The following is a 19,180-nucleotide window of genomic DNA, read 5'->3' as shown; positions in this document are numbered from 1 at the left end:
GATTACTAGTGGCAATAAAAGGTACAGTTTCTAAATTCTTGACTGCACGGACCACATAATGGCTATCAGAAAATAAATTAAAAGACTGGTCAGCAAAATCAAGCAATACCATATGAACTGCTCGAAGCTCAACTATTTGAGCTGATGCTGGAGGTGTTTGTGTCTTTTTGATATTCTGTTGATTGAGCGCATAAACAGCCACTCCATTATTAGAACCATCAGTAAAAACATTAGGTACAGCAGGAAGAGGAACATGAGACACAATTGAAGGGAAAATTGGATCATGATGTTGAAAAAATTGAAGCAATTTATGCTTGGGATAATGATTATCCAAAGTTCCCGCAAAATGAGCCAAGGCGATTGGAAAGCTATCTGTAAACTGCATCAAGCCTTGAATCTGTGTCTTTGTGAAAGGAACAACGAATGAATCTGGCTCCTTTTTATAATATTTTTGAGCTTCTAAGCGGCTTTCTTGAATTAAACTGGCTACAAATTTATGATAAGGAGTAAGATTCCTTTGAGCAGCCACATGGAGATGTATCCATCTAAGTGGCCCTTTTTGCCGTAACACCGCCGTGGGCGTGTGTTTGGTTTTTAAAATGTACACATACAGAGGTTTAGAATAATCTAAAAAGGAAACATGCTGTTATTGGATGGCCTTTTCAACCGTAGAAAGAGCTTTCCTTGCAGGCTCAGTAAGAGACCTGGGGGAAGTTGGATCAGAATCCCCTTTTAAAATTTCAAACAGCGGTTTTAAATCTCCAGTAGTTAAACCCAAAGAAGGGCGCAGCCAATTAATATCTCCCAACAGTTTCTGAAAATCATTAAGAGATTTAAGATGATCTTTTCTAAGTTCTATCTTTTGAGGAGTAAAATACTGAGCAAATAGCTGAAATCCCAAATAAGAATAAGGTTTACTTTTTTGTACTTTTTCAGGTGCAATAATAAGACCCGAGGCCAGAAGATTTTCTTTCATGTTTACAAAGCAAGCTAATAATATCCCTTCTTTTTTGCAAGCCAACAATATGTCATCCATATAATGAATGATATACACAGAAGGGAATTGTTTTCTGGTGTTATCAATTGCTTCGCTAACAAACTTCTGACATAAGGTGGGGCTATTTGCCATGCCTTGGGGAAGGACTCGCCACTGATATCTTTTCATAGGCTCTTGAAAATTAGGGCTAGGAATGCTGAAAGCAAATCTCCTACAATCTTGAGAATGAAGTAATATAGTATAAAAACAGTCTTTCAAATCTAAAACTATTTTGTAGGTATCTTTAGGAATGGCGGAGGGATGTGGCAACCCTGGCTGGAGGGCACCCATGACCTCAACAGTCTCATTAACTTTTCTTAAATCCTGCAGCAATCTCCATCCTCCTGACTTTTTCTTGATAACAAAAATAGGCAAATTCCAAGGTGAAGTAGATTCAACCACATGGCCTTTTTCAAGCTGCTCCTGTACAAGCGCTTGAGCGGTTGATATTTTTTCTTGAGTGAGGGGCCACTGATCTATCCACACAGGCGTATCAGACAGGCGTATCAGATTTCCAAGTCATAGCCTCTGCTGTTTTTTGGTGGAGTACAGGTAGATCTATGACCCCCGGGGAAAATACCCCAAGCCTGTTCTTTGTAAATTAGGATTAGGCAAAATGGGTTTCTGTCATCCTTGTCCCTGGATACCTAAGCCTTGTCCTGGGAGGAGCCCTTGATTAAACATTTGCTGAGTCACTTGAGTGCTTGGGCTAAAAAGATAAACTCCCATATTGCTCATAAGATCCCGTCCCCAGAGATTAACTGGGAGGCCAGGGATAATATATGGCTGAAAAGTTCCCCGATGTCCTTCCTCATCTTGCCACTTACACATAGCTGCAGTCTGATGATAGTTTAAATACTGTATACTTTTTTTAACTGGTGATAGACTTTTGTTTGAAAACAAGGAAAGTGGTGCTGCCTCGGTGCGGTCCCGCCCGCCCCGGGACGCAGCCTGACGAAGGTGGGACCCTGAACTGCACCGGGGCGTCCTTGGGATCGAGGACGAGCCCCAGCGAGGTCGCTTAGTGCAGGGCTCACAGCCGGGGCCCGTACTCATGCTGGGACCCGCAGCGCACAGTCCCCGGGCCGGCCGGGCGGGGAGCCTCATTCACTAACCCTGAGGGACGGACTGCACTTCCTTCTCGGCGCCTCCGGGCACCATGTCCTCTCTGCCGCTGCCTGCTTCTGCAGTTGCCGCTCCGCCGCCCTCCCGAGCCGGGCCCTAGCCAGTCGCCTGCCTTCGCTCTTATAGTAGTACTACTTCTTCCTAATAATAAACCTACCGTTTTAGGTGGTAAAGGCCCAAAAACCCCTGTGGGTAAAGCTTGCATTGCCATCTCAGGAGTTAATACGATATCGGTGGTGGAACACAAGTCCAATCCTGCGCTGCCTGCGGTGGCCCTGAATAAATCTGTGATATATTTCTTTCCTGGGACTCGTGTCCTATTTGGTTCTGTGCTTGATCCTGAACCTGCAGCGCCCCATAACATTGTTGATTCAGGGCCTGGGGCTGGCCCCTCACCCAGTTTCCCTGAACCGGTTTTCCATCTTTATCTGTTTTGGATCTACACTCATTGGCCCAATGTTTTCCTCTCCTACATTTAGGACACACATCTGGAGGCTTCTTTGTAGAAGCTGCGGTAGGAGCCGTTGAATTCTCAGGCTCAGCTCTACGCGGGCACTGAGCTGCCCGATGTCCTTTCTTCCCACAGTTAAAGCAGGCTCCGGTGCGACTGCCTGCATTAAGTTTTGCCTGTTGATACATAACCTCCTTTATAGATTTTCCTTGTAAAGCTGCAGCCATAGCTATACCTTGAAAAAAGGACGGTCCTACATCAGCGCATAAACGGATAAAATCAGATAAAGTCCCTTTCTTTCTGAATGGTCTGATAACTGCTTGACAAGCAGAATTAGCATTCTCATAAGCAAGCTGTTTTATGAAAGCCTGAGTAGCCACTGTCGAGCCACATGTCCGCCCTGCAGCTGTACTAAGGCGAGAAACAAAATCCTGGTAAAGGCTCATCCGCGCCCTGTCTTATTTGAGTGACCTGCTCCTCCTTATGGGAATAATCAGGCAACATTCTCCAAGCATCCTTAGCTGCTATGGCAATTTGACCATAAGCGCCTGGCATATAGCCCATCTGATTTTCTAGATCGGCATACAAGCCTTCTCCTGCTAGCATGTCAAAAGTAACAGGAATCTGTCTTAATGCATTTTCATTAGCCTTCATTTTGCAATTTTCATAAAATTCTGACTTCCATAGAAGATAATCACCTCCGGAAAGGCAAACATGAGCTATATGTTTCCAATCCTCTGGAGGAGTAGCCTCATTAGTCAAAGCATCTAAAATTGCCATGGTAAAAGGGGCAATGGGGCCGTACTGAGTACAAGCCTCTTTTAATTCTTTTACTTGTTTCCATTGAAAAGGTCTCCACTCCCTAGCCCTGTTTCCTGCTTGATCAATTCTATCAAAAAGAGGATACACTCCAAAACTTTTTGTAGACTCTCCCTGCTTATGAGCCTCCTCACAGGCCAATTGAAGAGGAGAGCGCATAATAGAATCTGACCCTGATTTAACATATCCTGGCTGGGGCTTTGTAAACATATCCCAAATCGGCGGCTGCGGTGGTGGAAATGGGGGATCCCATATGCGAGGCTCCTCAGGAGGCGGAGCAGTGGAATTATTTACAGGGGGATCCCTACCCCCTGGATTTCATGGATTGGTATAATCAATCAGGGGGGGTCTGATAACATCTTCCCCAGTATAAGGCACTCGGGGAGGTCCGAGACAATCTTCTCCCTCTCGAGCAACCTTAAGTCTCACTAGCTGTCCCTGAAGAATCTTCATTTGCTGAGAAAGTGTATATATCGAGTCTACGAGCTGTCTGCTTTTTTGAGCTACGGCCACTACTGGGGGATATATTTCCCTATCAACTTTAGCTGCAGCCTCTTCCAAGCCTTCTTGATCTTGCATATCTAAATCTTTCCATTGTTCATCTGGTGATTCCTGGCTAGCAAGCTCTTTATCATGCATAGGAGCTTTACCATGCATGCGAGCTCCCTCCCCCTCCTCTCCTTCCTCCGGAGAGGTGGCAGATACGGGAAGCTCCGCATTCCCTGCCTGTTTTACTTTTTCTAACCTACAACCTTCATGTCTGAGATTCAGACAGTCTCTGATTAGCCAGAATGTTTTTACCGGGACCCGCTGAGGTCCGTGGGCAGAGTAATAATCCTTTCTCCTGCCGCAGAGGAGAGGAGAGGCCGGAGCGGGACGCTTCACCGAGGCAAAGCGGGCAGTGTAATAATCCTGCAATCGCTCTCCAACTTTCTCCCAAGTTTCCAGGCTGACGGTACCTTTATCTGGAAACCGCGGGCAAACTTTTTTTACAAATTCTAAAAATTTATCTAACTGTTCTCTGCTCACCCTGCTGCCACGGGCGGCGAGTAATTTCTTCAATCCTCTCACATAAAGGTCCTTGCTGCTAGCGTGACCTATCTCTTTTCCCTAACCTCGGCGCTTCTTTCACTCAATGAAAACAAACAGATGCTCGGCTGGCCGTGCCTCTCGCGAGACTGAATCTGTCTTAGCTAGAAAGCGTTTCGGAATAATTCCCCGAACAGGCAGACGGAAGTCTGATCGCCGTTATGCCATATGACAGAACCGGAACCGCAGTATCGAGCCCAAACAAGCTCCGTAACACGAGGTCGTGGAGCTATCACTCACTCACACACTCATTCGACCGAGGGGGACCGTGTCTCACTCACCGCGCATCCAATGAAATAAGCTCCTCTTTATGAGCCGGATCCTAACCACGCGGTGTTCCTCACTGTTACCCCCGTATTCAGGTCCCTGTTCGGGCGCCAAGTGTGGCGAGCCAGCCGCCACGAGTCGAACAGTACCTGAAAGGGGGAGTGGGAATGAAAAAAGAGACACACACACAAATGATGATGCGGCCGGTAATCAGGGATGCTGAAGCGCCTGATTTAATCACCTTCACCAATATATACCCTATGGGTACGTGCAGTTTAACAATCACATGGGTGCATTACCTCACAGAAAATAAATTTTTAACTTTTACACAGAAACTACAGAATCATCACAAAGTTCCCCAAACGTAATTATCCCCTGACAGAGTCTACCCATTATCCTGATAGCAATCAGTAATCTGTGTCTTGAGAAACTGACCATTCCCACTTCATTCCTTAGCAGTTTGCAAGCTCCCCAGAGGCACAGGTAGAACAATGCCTCAGGACCTGAAACAAGTTAATCATGAACTAAGCCAGGCCACAAGATTCCAGAGAAACAAGAAATTATGGCTCCCCACAGGATGGTGGACTGTGCCCCCTGCAACAAACTACGGCAACTGGACCTGGAGCTGAGCTGCGCCCTCCACAACTAAGATTAAAAGGACAATAACTTGATTTGGAAAAGTCCCAGAAGTACACACTGTTCCCCAATAAAGTCCTGTTCCCCTTCCCCAATAAAATCTACAACAACAAAAAATTATTTCTGGAATTTTGTAGAAATATGGTAGTTTACCCCTCAGTGGGAAGTTAACTTGAACGTCTGGGTTTTATAATATCTCTCCTTTCAAAGGAGGTCGCTCTTATATTGGGTGTCCTCCTCACTTCATTAAGAATCTGTGATTGGGGGCCGGCCCGGTGGCTCAGGCGGTTGGAGCTCCATGCTCCTGACTCCGAAGGCCGAAGGTTCGATTCCCACGTGGGCCAGTGGGCTCTCAACCACAAGGTTGCCGGTTCAACTCCTCGGTCAACTCCTGGAGTCCCAAAAGGGATGGTGCGCAGTGCTCCCTGCAACTAAGATTGAACACTGCACCTTGAGCTGAGCTGCCTCCTGGATGGCTCAGTTGTTTGGAGTGCAGGCTCTCAACCACAAGGTTGCCAGTTCGATTCCTCGACTCCCACAAGGGATGGTGGGCTGCGCCCCCTGCAACTAGCAACGGCAACTGGAGCTGGAGCTGAGCTGCGCCCTCCACAACTAAGACTGAAAGGACAACAACTTGAAGCTGAATGGCACCCTCCAGAACTAAGATAGAGAGGACAATTTGACTTGGAAAAAAGTCTTGGAAGTACACACTGTTCCCCAATAAAGTCCTGTTCCCCTTCCCCAACAAAAATCTTTTTAAAACCCCAAAAACGCACAGAACAATTTCCCTTTAAAAAAAAACCAAGAATATGTGATTGGCAAAGAGTTGAACCCCTAAAAATAAAATGTGAACATAATCTTGGAGACTAAAAGAGTGGGTCACCTTCCTCATAGGGTTGTTGAATGGGTGAAATGTAAAATGCTTATCCAGGGCCTGGCACAGAGTAAGTACTCAATAAATATTAGCTGCAATCTGTCGGTAGCACCAGTGAATGAATTGAATTCATGAGGAGCTTACTGAGCTGGAGCCCTGATTTTCTTCCTGAATTGATGAAATCTAACTGACTTTCTGTGGGAGGTGGTCGTCTTACCTGCTGCTAGTACTCCCTCAGCAGGTGGGCGTCCCCAGAGCTCTCTCTAATGTCTCACTCCTCTTGCTCTCCCCACACCCAACCCAAGACCACCCAGACAGCATACAGACTGTCTGTGAGGGCCACCTGGAGCGCTTTCAGCCTGGCATCTCTTCCTCACCACCTCTTTTTTTTATCCCCAAATGAATTCTATGCAGTACTCTCACTTTTCTCAGTCCATCACTCATAGTTCCAGGAACGCCACCTCAAAACACTACCACCCAAACACTCTCATGCCTTTTAACAGACCTTTTTTTCCTTATACCTCTCTTTGCAACTCTTGCCCACTTATCTAAAAAATTTCTCCCCTTGAGGTTGTTTTTTTTTCCTCTGTGATTTTCAGCTGTGCATTGAGGAAGCAAATCTGAGTAGATGTGTTTTAAAGGATTTCATGACATAATGGTATCCGAGAAAAGGAAAGTTGTACATTTGGGAATATAATTAGAACTTCTTAAAAATGCCCAAACCCATAAAGGGTCCCAAAAACTCTCAGAAAATTCTCACGTTTCTATTTCTCATTCTTGAAACAAGCACGCTCTTCTTGAAGCGTCAGCTATCGTGATGAAATCAAAGAGGTCCTTACTAAAACGTGTAAGTAATGCTTTGTTTCTGTTTTTTATGCATAGACTCAGTCCTGCAGAAACATTATCAGCTAAGTGGGCATCGGTGAGACTGCCTAGAAAATAATCACCATTTATAACATATTTCTATAGGAAATAGCCAACCTGTAGCAACACAGTCTATTTGTAGGTAAGAGTCCACCAGGCCAATCTACAGCAATGAGGTAGATCGCACCATTGAAGATGCGAGTTGAGGAAGAAGGTTGCTGTATGGGGAAGAGACGTGTCTGACAACACTTCCGCCTCAGTGGGAATACTGGTCAGGGCTGTGAAGAAACAATGTGGACAGATTAGGTGAAGGAACAGTAGGAGCCAAGGAGCAGAGGGTTTTAAACAAAAATGATGACAAGTTTGGATCTGATTTCCTGAAGAAACCTCAGGTTTGTGAGCCAGTACATTTAACTATTTGAGTGAAGCTTCAGAAGAAGCCCTTCAACACTGTGGAATAGTCTAGAGGCAGGGAGGTCAGCAATTTAGGCCCTCGGTAGCAAGTGGAGAGAAAGTGCTAGAACCAAGCAAAGCCGATGAGGAAAAATTAAGTTGTACCGCCTGGCAACAAACTAGTCGGGAAGGTAGTAGGATTGTTTAAAAAACAACAACAACAAAAAAAAATAACGGGGTGGGGTGAAGTAAAGAACCAAAAAAAACAGCAACTCCAAAGCTGCAAGAATACAGTCTCTCAAAGCTAAATATTATTGACAAGAATGAGAATTCGAAGCAGGTGAAGACAAAGTGAAAATGCACTTTGATATTGGATGTTGGAAGGAAATCCGAGCAAAGGTTTCCCTGGGATCAAAGTCACACTGAAGGAACAAGGGACTTTATGTTCATATTGGGTCTAGAGCCCCAAAGCTGGGTATTTCAAAAAAAGTATTTATCTGGGGACTCCAGAAACTCAAGAGGCCCACAAAATAAAATCTTAGGCATAAAATGACAAGAGTGCCTCAGCTCCCAGAGCATTTTCTACACTGAAGTGACTTCCATTTACCTGGTAATTTAACACTCCACCCAATTCCAAAGATGCCATCCTCACCAGGAGAGCTCTTAGCTCTCTTTCAGGAATCAGAAACCTGCTCCAGGGAACAGGATCAATCTACCCAAGCACACAAAGGAGCCAGCGATGAAGGAAAAACCAGAACCCGAGTTCCCAACTCCCACTCTCTACAGGCAGAAATCCTGTTTCTCAATTTCGGCAGAAAAGCATAGCTCACTGTGCCAAACCCTGAAATTCACATAAACGTAACTGCTGTAAGATGCTTTCCCCACAGCAAACTCCACTATCATTTCAAAAGTGCTTCATCTTTATTTTTGATGCATGCAACACATGGATTCCAACATTTCCATTTTAAATTGTTTCTGCTCCTCCATCTTGGTATCTAGTACTACATGGGCTGTCACCACATATCCGCATCCACCAGGATTTGGAAGCGGTGCTGTCAGCTTTAAGCCAACGAGACTTCTGACAGCAGCATCACTCCTACCAACTGTTGCTCAGTGCCCTACACTGAAACTTCCCTCTACTGGGTTTTTTTTTATGTTTTCGTAACTTCCGTACTGTTAAGTACTATTGATAGATTACCTATCCTGAGAAAGCACTTTATAAGCATTATCTCATTTAATCTTCACAACAACTCTTTGAGGTTGGTCATTCTGGTATCCTCATTTAACACAACAGAAAACCAAGGCCCACAAAGGTCAAGGTACCTGCCCCATAATCACACAGCTAGTAAGTGGTGGAGCTCAGATTCAAACCCACCAAGTCTAACCCAAGAGCCCTCCCCCTCTTACAGAGTGCCCCAGATTCATTTTTTCCCCACATCTATGGTGAAATCAATCCATCAGGAAAGCTAGAAAGTAATGTAAGCTACACAAATGCGAAAGAATTTCTTAAGTTATGTATAATTTAGATACTCCCTAAGAAGCAAAGAAAATTTGAAAATCAACTAAATGTAATCACAATACACATGAAACATCTAACTCATACAATCCTTAAAAGAGTTACTGACGATGACAAACTAAACCAAACCAATTTAGCTCTGACATAAGAGGGGAAAGTCAGCAATTACATAGAGATAAGAGCTGAGTAACACTGAAATAGTTCTAAATTTAGGAACAAATGAGCGCTCTGGAAACCACAAAGTAATAAAAGCAAAGGAGCACAGGCCCACTGAAATGACAGCGGTTCTGGAGAAAATGAAATAGTAGGGCAATATTCTATCACATTTGAAAACACTGGTATGAGACTTCAGCTCTTTTCCAGGGTCCAATTTAATGAAACAGAAACCTATTTCGCAGAATATAAATCACATGACTCTTGCTAGAAAATGCAAGTCTGGACTCATCGTGTCATCCACATCAGAGTTTCTTCCAAACCCTGTTAAGAGCCATATAAAGAGTCTTATTCTTCTACCCACATATACTAAGGGGAAACACTTTTCCAAACCCAGAAAGGCTTCACCAACACTGAGGAATGATTAGATAGACTGAAGGAGGTCTGCAGGACTGGGCGAAAAGCTGAATTACAGAATATTTTAGAAGACATACCATTATTTCCAAATATGCACCAAAATGTCATGTTATCAGTTATGTATAACTGCATACTTAGCCATCCCAACACACAGTGGCTTAAAACAACAAAGATCTGTACTTTCTCAACACTGTGGGGGATGGCAATCTGGATGGTTCTGCTGATCTCACCTGGTGTCATACATATGACTAAGTCACTATGTGGCTCAAAGGAGGCTGGAGGGACCAAAATGACCTCACGCACGTCTGACATTTCGTGCTAGCTGTCAGCTAGGTGCCTTGCTTCTCCTTCACCTGGGCACTCATCCTCCAGCAGGCTAACCTTCACAGCATGGTGGCTTCAGGGTTTCAAAAGAACAAAGGCAACGGGTGCAAGGTCACTTAAGGACCAGGCTCCAGAACTCACAGAATATTTATTGGTCAAACAAATCAAAAGGCCAACCCAGATTCAAGGGGAAGGAGAGAATAGGTTCCATCTCTTTCTGGGAAGAGCAGCAAAGGCTCCTTGAAAAGGGATGTGGACGTGACCTCCCACACCAATATGTCAGAGTTCCTAATAAATAGAATCTGGAAAGTAGTGGGAAAACTGCATTTCACAATGGAGTTTTATTATATAAAATGTTAAAAGGTTAAGGGGGGTGGGGAGAGAGAGAAAATGAAAAAAAAAATTATGCTCTCAAATCAGAATTTCAAAATCAATAGGGTCCTTATTGTCATCTGGCTAATCTCCAGCCACTTTGGGAATTCCTTTTACAAAAATCTACCTGACCATTTCCAGTAAATTAACAAGGGAAGGAAACTGCTTCTAAGCAGCGCTGATTGTTATCCTGTTTTTTTTCTTAAACTAAGTCAAAATCTGCCCCTCTATTTCGAAAAAACCTTCTGCTACTAGTCCTTTGTACCCTCTAACTAAAGCCATGGATACAGGATAATGTGATGGAGTGCGAATGCCGAAGTTTGAATCCAAGCTTTGCTACTTTCTAGCTGTGTGCCCTAGGACAAGTTGCATAACCTCTCTGTGCCTCGATTTCCTTATCTGTAAAACAAGAATAACAGCAATTCTCAGAGGGTTGCTGTGAAAATTAAATGAGTTTACAAAGTGATAGAACAGTGCCTTGGGCATAGTAAGCTATGAAATTCTTATTCTTGTTTTTAATATTATTGCTATTATACTAAAAAGGCTTAATTATTCCTTCCAATAACACTCCTTCAAATATTTAACGATAATTAATGCTACCCATTCCATTCCAAGCCCTCTTCAGGGACAAACATCCATGATTCCTTCAACTATTTCTCCAAAGATTTGGTTCCCAGAACCTTTACCGTTCTGTCAGCTGTACCTAGAGCTTAACCCAAAACTCCAGATGAGACAGTGAAAGTAGGACAATACCATCACTTCTCTTTTTTCAGAAATTATACTTCAAATAATGAAATCTTAGACTGGTTTCTTCATTCAACAAATATCCATGAGCTCCTAGTGAGAATCAGAATCTGTGCTATTTGTGAAGATAAAAAATAAAAATCCCATCTGGAAGATCGCTCAATCATGGCTCCCCAGATTAGGGGCATCTGAATGAACCAAATATTTTATAATATGTTAAGAAAAGTTTGTGTTAAAATATACTAAGGGGGCCGAGCCGGTGGCTCAGGCGGTTGGAGCTCCATGCTCCTAACTCCGAAGGCTGCCAGTTCGATTCCCACATGGGCCAGTGGGCTCTCAACCACAAGGTTGCCAGTTCAACTCCTCGAGTCCCACAAGGGATGGTGGGCTCCGCCCCCTGCAACTAAGATTGAACACAGCACTTTGAGCTGAGCTGCCGCTGAGCTCCTGGATGGCTCAGTTGGTTGGAGCACGTCCTCTCAATCACAAGGTTGCCGGTTCGACTCCCGCAAGGGATGGTGGGCTGCGCCCCCTGCAACTAGCAACAGCAACTGGACCTGGAGCTGAGCTGCGCCCTCCACAACTAAGACTGAAAGGTCAACAACTTGAAGCTGAACAGCACCCTCCACAACTAAGATTGAAAGGACAACAACCTGACTTGGAAAAAGTCCTGGAAGTACACACTGTTCCCCAATAAAGTCCTGTTCCCCTTACAAAAAAAAATATATATATATACTAAGGGGGGAAAAATGTAAGGCTTCCAAAAAGCGGACTCACTCCAGTAATTACCACTCATAAAAAAATTAAATGCCTCAGAAGCCCCTTCTGTCCTTTTCATAACTCCACTAAAGGTGACCACTAGCCTGGCATCTATCATGCTGGTTTAATTTTGCCCATTTTTGAACTTCACGTAAATGAAATCACACAGCACTTATTCTGTTGTGTCTACCTAGTTTTTTGTTGTTGTTCAGAGTTATGTTAGTGAGGTTCATCCATGTTGTATGTGAGGCAATAATTTGTTCACTCTCATTACTGTAGAGTATTCCATGGTACGAAGAATTGAATTATGCATGTAGCCATTCCACTACTGATGAACATGTGGGTTGTTCCGACCTGACGCCATTATGAAAATACTGCTCTATGTTTTACATGTCTTTTGGTACCCATATATATGCCTTAGTATTCAGTGTTTATCTAAGAAGGGAATAGCTGGGTCAAAGCAGATGTGTATATCCAGTTTTAGTAAGTGATAGCACAAACAATTTCCAAAACGGTTATACTAATTCTTATACCCATCAGCAATGTGTGAGAGTTCCAGTTTGTCCATATCTTAATGAGCTCTTAGCATTGACAGTCTCTTATTTTAGACACCCTGGTGAGTGTATACTATCCCATTGTAGTTTTAATTTGCATTTCCCTAATAACTAATGAGGTTAACCACCTTACGTTTCTTAAGAATTTGAAGAGATCTTCTTTTATGAAGAGACTTGCCATTTTTCTATTGGGCTATCCATCTTATTCTTAATGATTTGTAAAAGTTGTTTCTACCTTCTGGGTATGAGTTTTTTATTGGATCTATGTATTACAAATATCTACACCCAATTCTGTAACTTGCCTTCTCACTCTCTTTACAGAATCTTTACGTGAACAGAAGTTCTTACCAATAGTTCCCTTTATAATTAATGCTTTCTGTGTCCCATTTAATAAACCTCTGACTGTACCTAGGTCATAAAGATATCTACTTTGCTTTCTTCCAGAAAAAGCTTTATTGTTTTAGCTCTGACATTTAGCTGTATGATGTATCTTGATTAATTTTTGTATGTGGAATGAGGTAGATGATCAAGATACATTTTGCCCATATGGATATCCAATTGGCTCATCATCATTTACTGAAAAGGTTACCCTTTCTCCACTGCACTGCAATGTCACCTGTTTCATAAATCAAGAGACCACACATGTGTGAGCCTGTTTATGGATTCTCTATCCAGTCCTATGGTCTGTCTAGCTTTGTGCCAATACCATACCTACACTCTACAGATTAATCCAGAAGCTTAAGTCATCCAAGTTTGCTCTCTTTCTTAGACTGTCTAGAATTTCCAAATAAATTTTAGAGTTGGTTTATCAACAATTATTGAAAAAAAATCTGCTTACATTTTGATAGGAACTGTACTCATCTATACATTTATTTGTGGAGCAATGACACACTATCCATTTTTTTAAATGTTTAATTTCTCTAAATAATGTTTTAGCTTGCAGAAAGTTTTTATCACGAATGGGTGTTGAATTTTATCAAATAATTTTTCTCCTTTATTCTGTGTATGTGGTTGAATTACAATTATTAATTTTCTATCTTAGACAAAGTTTACATTCCTGAAATAAGTCCAACTTGATGATGGTTTAGTATCCTTTTTATAGATATTATACTTGATTTACCAACACATCGTTTTAAGACTTTTGCATCTTTTTTTGTTACAGTTTGGCCTATAATCTTCTTGTAATGTTCCTGATGAAGCCTTAGCAATGAGGTCATGTTGGCCGCATTAAAGCAGCCAGGGAGTGTTCCCTTTTTCTCTGTTTTTCATGTTTTCTAAAGTTTGTAATAGTTCACTAGTGAAGCCATCTGGGCCTGGAAATTTTGCTGCGGAAAGGTTTTTAACTACAAATTTAATTTCTTTAATAGATATAGAACTATTCTGATGTTCTACTTCTTATGTTTTAGGTAAGGCATTATATTTTAAAAACCTGTCCATTTCATATGCATTTTCAAATGTATTACCATAAAATTGTTCATACCATCTTAAAATCTTTTAAATATCTTTGAGATATGTAGTGATAATTCCTTTTTCTTCCCTAAAACTGGTAGTACCATACACCATTAAGGTTCCATGAAAAAAAAAAAAGGCTGTCATGTACTATGTGACACACATGCACTATCATAGGAATATTCTCCAGCAGAATTATCCCAGAAGGAGCAGAGCAGGCCGGGAATGTAAACAATCCAGCAATTCCCTCTCAACAGCTTTTATCACCAGAAACAACTATGAACTTGAGCAAAGGAAACACTAACGGAGGGAGAAGGAAACAGTTATTAGTAATGGCCAGTAAGTGACTCAGAAGAAAAACAACCACAAGCAGGGTATGTAACCTAAGATACCCTCCAAACTGTCCATAGGGAGAAATTGAGGGCCCGTGAACTTAACATTTTTTTCTCGTACATCTCTATCTACAGAAACCTCTAATTAAAATTCAGGATTTCATTTAGTTATAAATGTGGACAAAAAACCAAACTACTAAGAGCAATTCTGGTGACACTGTTAACCAGGACTCGTCACAGATATTTTCATACCGCACTGCAGCTGTTGAAAACCCTGCAAAATATCACTTATATGGGCATCACGACTTTGAAATTGAGTTATTTGATAAGCACTGAACCTTGTTTCTTAATGCATTCATGAAGAAATACATAAAATACTCTATGACAAATTTGTTTTTTTCACTCTATTTTGATAACTTCGTTTCCATATAATTTGTAACTCTATGTATTTTTGGATGCATTTTTAAAATTGGCTTCGCCAGACTCAAAAGAGGTTCCAGGTCACACGTCCATGGCAAAAAGGCAAAGAAACCCCCCACCCCCAAAAGAAACAAGGATTTCATCCAAACCAGGGAATTCCAATGCAACTGCAGTGGAAGCTGGAGACACACAAGTGAGTAAGGCCCACCCTGGCTAGTTCCTGGTGTGACCTGCTAGATGTTACCAACACCTAGCCACGCAGCAAAATGACTGCTGTCTCCAGAGATTTGGCCTTCACCCTAGGTTAGCCTTTATATCCTTCTTGCCAAGGAAGGAACAAAATGAAAAGTAGATGAAGCACAGGCTTTGATCCAGAAATGGGAGCATGCCCAATAGTCTGGGGCTTTGGCATCTCCTCTAAGGCTTTCTTTATTCTACCTATCCTTCCCAGTTACTGTAAGGTTTAAAAAAAAATGGATTTAAAGCACCTGACAAGCACATCATCCCATTACTATTAGTTGAATCTTTCAGACCAGAACTAACTGTCCTTACCCAACACTTAATCACAGTTAAGGACTGCCACAAGAAAGGAGGGAGAAAAGGTTGTAAGAAAGATGAAATATCAAGAATGGATGGAAGGAGAAAAAAATACTTATTTTTCCAATTCCAGTATAAAAAGCACCACCTCCTCAGTGAAGCCTTCCCTCTGAGCTCCTGGTGTTCCCATAGCGCACATCACATTGGAGTAAACCGCCTAGCTCTGTGAATGAATGAGATACAAAACAGAAAGGAACAGAAACGAGTCTCACCCCCAGAAAATGCAAACCACCGGGGATGCCAGCCCAGTAGCGTGGCTGCCCTGATCCAAGAGCCACGAACCAAAGAAGCAGCACATTTCTTAACACCAATGCCATCCTAGTGCCTCTCCCGCTCTCTTTGGTAGGAATTGCGGGAAGATGGGCCTTTCCACAAAAAGACCAGTGCCACCTAAAGGCTAAATGTAGAAGAAAAGAGGGCAACTGAGTTCGGAGAGTAAAAAGCAAACATCTCTAAGTTTGGGGGTCACTGGAGCCGCAGCAGTAAGACGGCGCACTTCTAATACTGCCAAGGGGACCAGCATCCGCGATTCCCCGCGACAGGGCAGAAAATGGGGGACGAAGCCAAGAAAAGGGGACGCGGGCTGGGGCATGCGTGGATTCTGGCTGGCAGGAAACCAGCCTTGGCCGCCGCGCAGGGTCACGGCCCCCGGCGCCTTTGTCTGCACAGCCGACCAGGCGTTTCTCCGTCCCGCCCTCGGGCGCGCACGCAGGAGCCGGGGTAGGAAACGGAAAGAAGTCTTGTGCATTGCATTTTTCAACCTTGTCAACCGAAGCAAAAAAAAGTCACCTACAACGTCCCCGGGACCCGCTACGGTCCCAGCTACCCACCTCCGGGCTGTCCCGGGCGGCGGCGGCGGCGTTCACGCACGCCCGGAGTCCCCAACACCCCTCTCCGCACTTCCGAGTCCCAGCGGCGGCGGCTGCAGCGGCGAGCCTACCGGGAAGCCGCCCTCTTCCCTCCGCGTGGCCGGTGAAGGAGCAGCCCCCGCGCGCGTGCTCGCGGCACGTCCCCGCCGCCGTGCCCGCGCGGCCCAGCTCCCGGTGGCCGGGCGCGGAAGCAGGCGGTGCTCGCGAGCCGTGGCGAGCAGGCCGCCCGCCCCGGGGACCCACGAGAGGGCGTCCTGCCTCTCCGACCCCGAGTGGTCCGGCTGGGGCTTCAGGCCTCGCTCACCCGTGGGGTCCGGTTCCTGCGCGACCTCTCCCCCACCCGTATATTAATTGCTGGCTTGGGGCTGCCAACGGGTTTGGGAGCAGAAGTCACCTGAAACTCCAGGTGAACTCTAAATCCCAACCCAGGGGTCCCCACGTACATTTAGTAGGTGAAAGGAGGTAACTTGGCGGGGAGGGGGGAGAAGGCGGGCTTTGCAGCCCTGGTTGCCCCCGGAGCATGCTACGGGAACGTGGCCCCGGTGTGCCTGCCTCCCGCTCCTCTTCAGTAAGCGGAAATAAGCTGCCCTGCTCTCCTCGCGAATTAGAGTGAAGAGCAACTGGGATGAACTTGAGGGACTGTAAAACGACTTACAAAGATTATCACCGCTGCAAAATGTATACCAATGGTTTCAATGCGTTGTGCGCGAGTGGAGATCTGAAGCTGCCTCAACCGGACATGGCTGGGTCCTTGACTTTATGCCAGGTGCTGTCAGACGCCCCCAAGGCCACACCTCCCAGAGCTCCACCGGTTTACCTAAACAGGAATTACCTGGGCTCTGAAAACCACAGGCATCCAGATCTCTCTTCAAATCAAAGAAATCAGACTCCCAGGGGAGGGCTGTCTCAGGTGGTTCTAGGAGCAGGGCAATGTCCATAACACTGCCTTATGCAGCAGGAAAACACAGAGGCTGTGCTCCAAGAAGTTTAATCTAGCACTCATTGAAATGGTCCAGGAGATTCTTTCGGTGGTTGCAAAATTCTCTGGGAAACCAGTCTATAAACTCTCTGAGAAGTAGAACTCTTTTCATTCAGCTCTCCGTTTTCCACCCCCAACACCTGGTACAGGATGATGTTCCGAAAGTAGGTGTTAATAAACGCCCCAAGTAGGGGTGCTAGATTTAGCAAATAAAAATACCGGATGCCCAATTAAAATTGAATTTCAGATGAACAACAAATAGGCCTAACTACGTAGTACACGTCAGCAACAACATAACTTTTGTTTTCAAATATTTTCGATCTGTGGTTGGTAGAATCCATGTACATATACTACATTTTTATCCATTCATCCAATGGACACGGGTTGCTTCTACCTTTGGGATGTTATGAATAATGCTGCTAGGAACCTGGGTATACAAAAATCTCTTTCAGACTCTGCTTCCAATTCTTTTGAGTATCAACCCAGAAGTGGAATTGCTGGGTCATATATTAATACTATTTTTTAATTTGTTGAGGATCTGCCATCCTGTTTTCCATAGCAGCTACATCATTTTAAATTCCCACCAACAGTACACAAGAATTCCAATTTCTCCACAATCTTTCCAAGCTTGTTATTTGGGGTTTTGTTTGTTTGGTTTTTTGATAGTAGCCATCCTAGTAGGTTTGAGGTGATATCTCATTGTGGTTTTATTTGCATTTTTCTAATGGTTAGTGATGTTGACCATCTTTTCATGTACTTGCTGACTATTTACATATCTTCTTTGGAGAAATGTCTATTCAAATCCTCTGCTCATTTTTAAATCAGGTTATCTTTTTGTTGTTGAGTTATAGTTCTTCATATATTCTAGAAATTACCCCCCTTTCAGATATATGATTTGCAAATATTTTTCCCCTTCTGTGGGTTGCCCTTTCACTCTTTTGTCCTTTGATCCACAGACGTTTTTAATTTTGATAAAGCCCAATTTATCTGTTTTTTCTTTTGTTGCTTATGTTTTGGTGTCATTTCAAGAAATCATTGCCAAATCCGGTGTTGCGCTCATTCCCTATTTTTCTTCAAAGACCTTTATAGTGTTAGTTCTTAAGTTTAGGTGTGTGACACATTTTGAGTTAATTTTATGTGGGGTGTAAGGTAAGGGTTCAAATTCACTCTTTTGCATGTGGATATACACTTTTCCTAAAACCGTTTGTCAAAACGCATAGACATCTTTTAAAGGCCAGAGTTTGGAGTGGAAAGAGTAGATGATGTGAGGCTAAGGTGCTCTTGAAAGTAAGAGGTAAGATAATGGGAGAAAACCAATGTTAGAGTCTAAACACCAGGAGAAAAGTTGGGGGTTTCTTTTGGTGGGGGAGGGGGAGAAATGGAGAGGATTTCCCCCCTCTCTTTCATGCTTCACATATAGGCAGAAATGTCTGGCCTTCTAAGGTCTGTGCTGTCTTAGAGCAGAAGTATAAGGCCTCTGGGAATCCCTGACTTGGAGCCAGACTGCCAGGCCGGGGGCCAGACAGCCAGAGCTGCATTGCCTTGGAAGGCTTGTGTTCTGACCCTACAAGTAAAACCAGAGAGAATCCTCTGTGGAGTTGAGAATCAAACCAAGGCTAGAGTAAATGGAGCAAAATTGATGATAATTGAGGTTTAAAAGAGGAAACCAATTTGTGCCTTGATATTGTATTTCTCTAAAAGCAAAAAATGAAAATTAGTATGTAAATGTGGGTGATTAATGGTCAGTGACTCTTCATACCATTATTTTAACCCTAAATCATTAATCAGGCACCTGCCCTGGGCATGTTTTTTCTCTGGCCCTCTCAGTTAGTGCAGCCTGAGTATCCCAGCAGGGCCTCCTGTCCAGACAGGCAGCCCTGAGCACCTGGTAGCCACTCTCCATACTGCAGGACCGGTGTTTTGGAAGGATTAACTAGGCCAACTCTTTGTAAATTCAACGATGACTCAGTCATAGAAATTACACTCATTGAATGGAGGCACAAATGGCTGTTAAGACTTAATTGATAAAGACTTAAAGACAAAGGAGTAAATTTCTAATTATGAAATTTCAGGCACAGGCAATAATGGGGAGCTATTCAGAAAAATTCAAGGGCCTTCACAACTCTCACTACCTGGCATAG

At 43.7% G+C, this 19,180-nt stretch overlaps 1 protein-coding gene across 6 annotated transcripts in view; it reads right to left on the bottom strand.

The window, feature by feature from the left end:
• Positions 1-16,232, bottom strand: part of HHAT (hedgehog acyltransferase) — a 268,672-nt gene extending 252,440 nt beyond the window's left edge. The window contains exons 1-3 of one of the 6 annotated variants that reach the window (XM_081026421.1): positions 16,022-16,232; positions 7,279-7,439; positions 4,802-4,936 (exon numbers count right to left, since the gene is read on the bottom strand). The gene's annotated coding sequence lies outside the window, so the exon portion shown is untranslated. The remainder of the gene's footprint in view (positions 1-4,801; positions 4,937-7,278; positions 7,440-16,021) is intronic. The other 5 variants (XM_081026425.1, XM_081026420.1, XM_081026423.1 and 2 more) reach the window with 5 other exon arrangements.
• Between the last annotated feature and the right edge of the window lie 2,948 nt (positions 16,233-19,180).

Source organism: Rhinolophus hipposideros (genome assembly GCF_964194185.1).
Source record: "Rhinolophus hipposideros genome assembly, chromosome: 19".
NCBI lineage: Eukaryota > Metazoa > Chordata > Mammalia > Chiroptera > Rhinolophidae > Rhinolophus > Rhinolophus hipposideros.
This window is presented reverse-complemented; position numbering and strand designations above follow the sequence as displayed.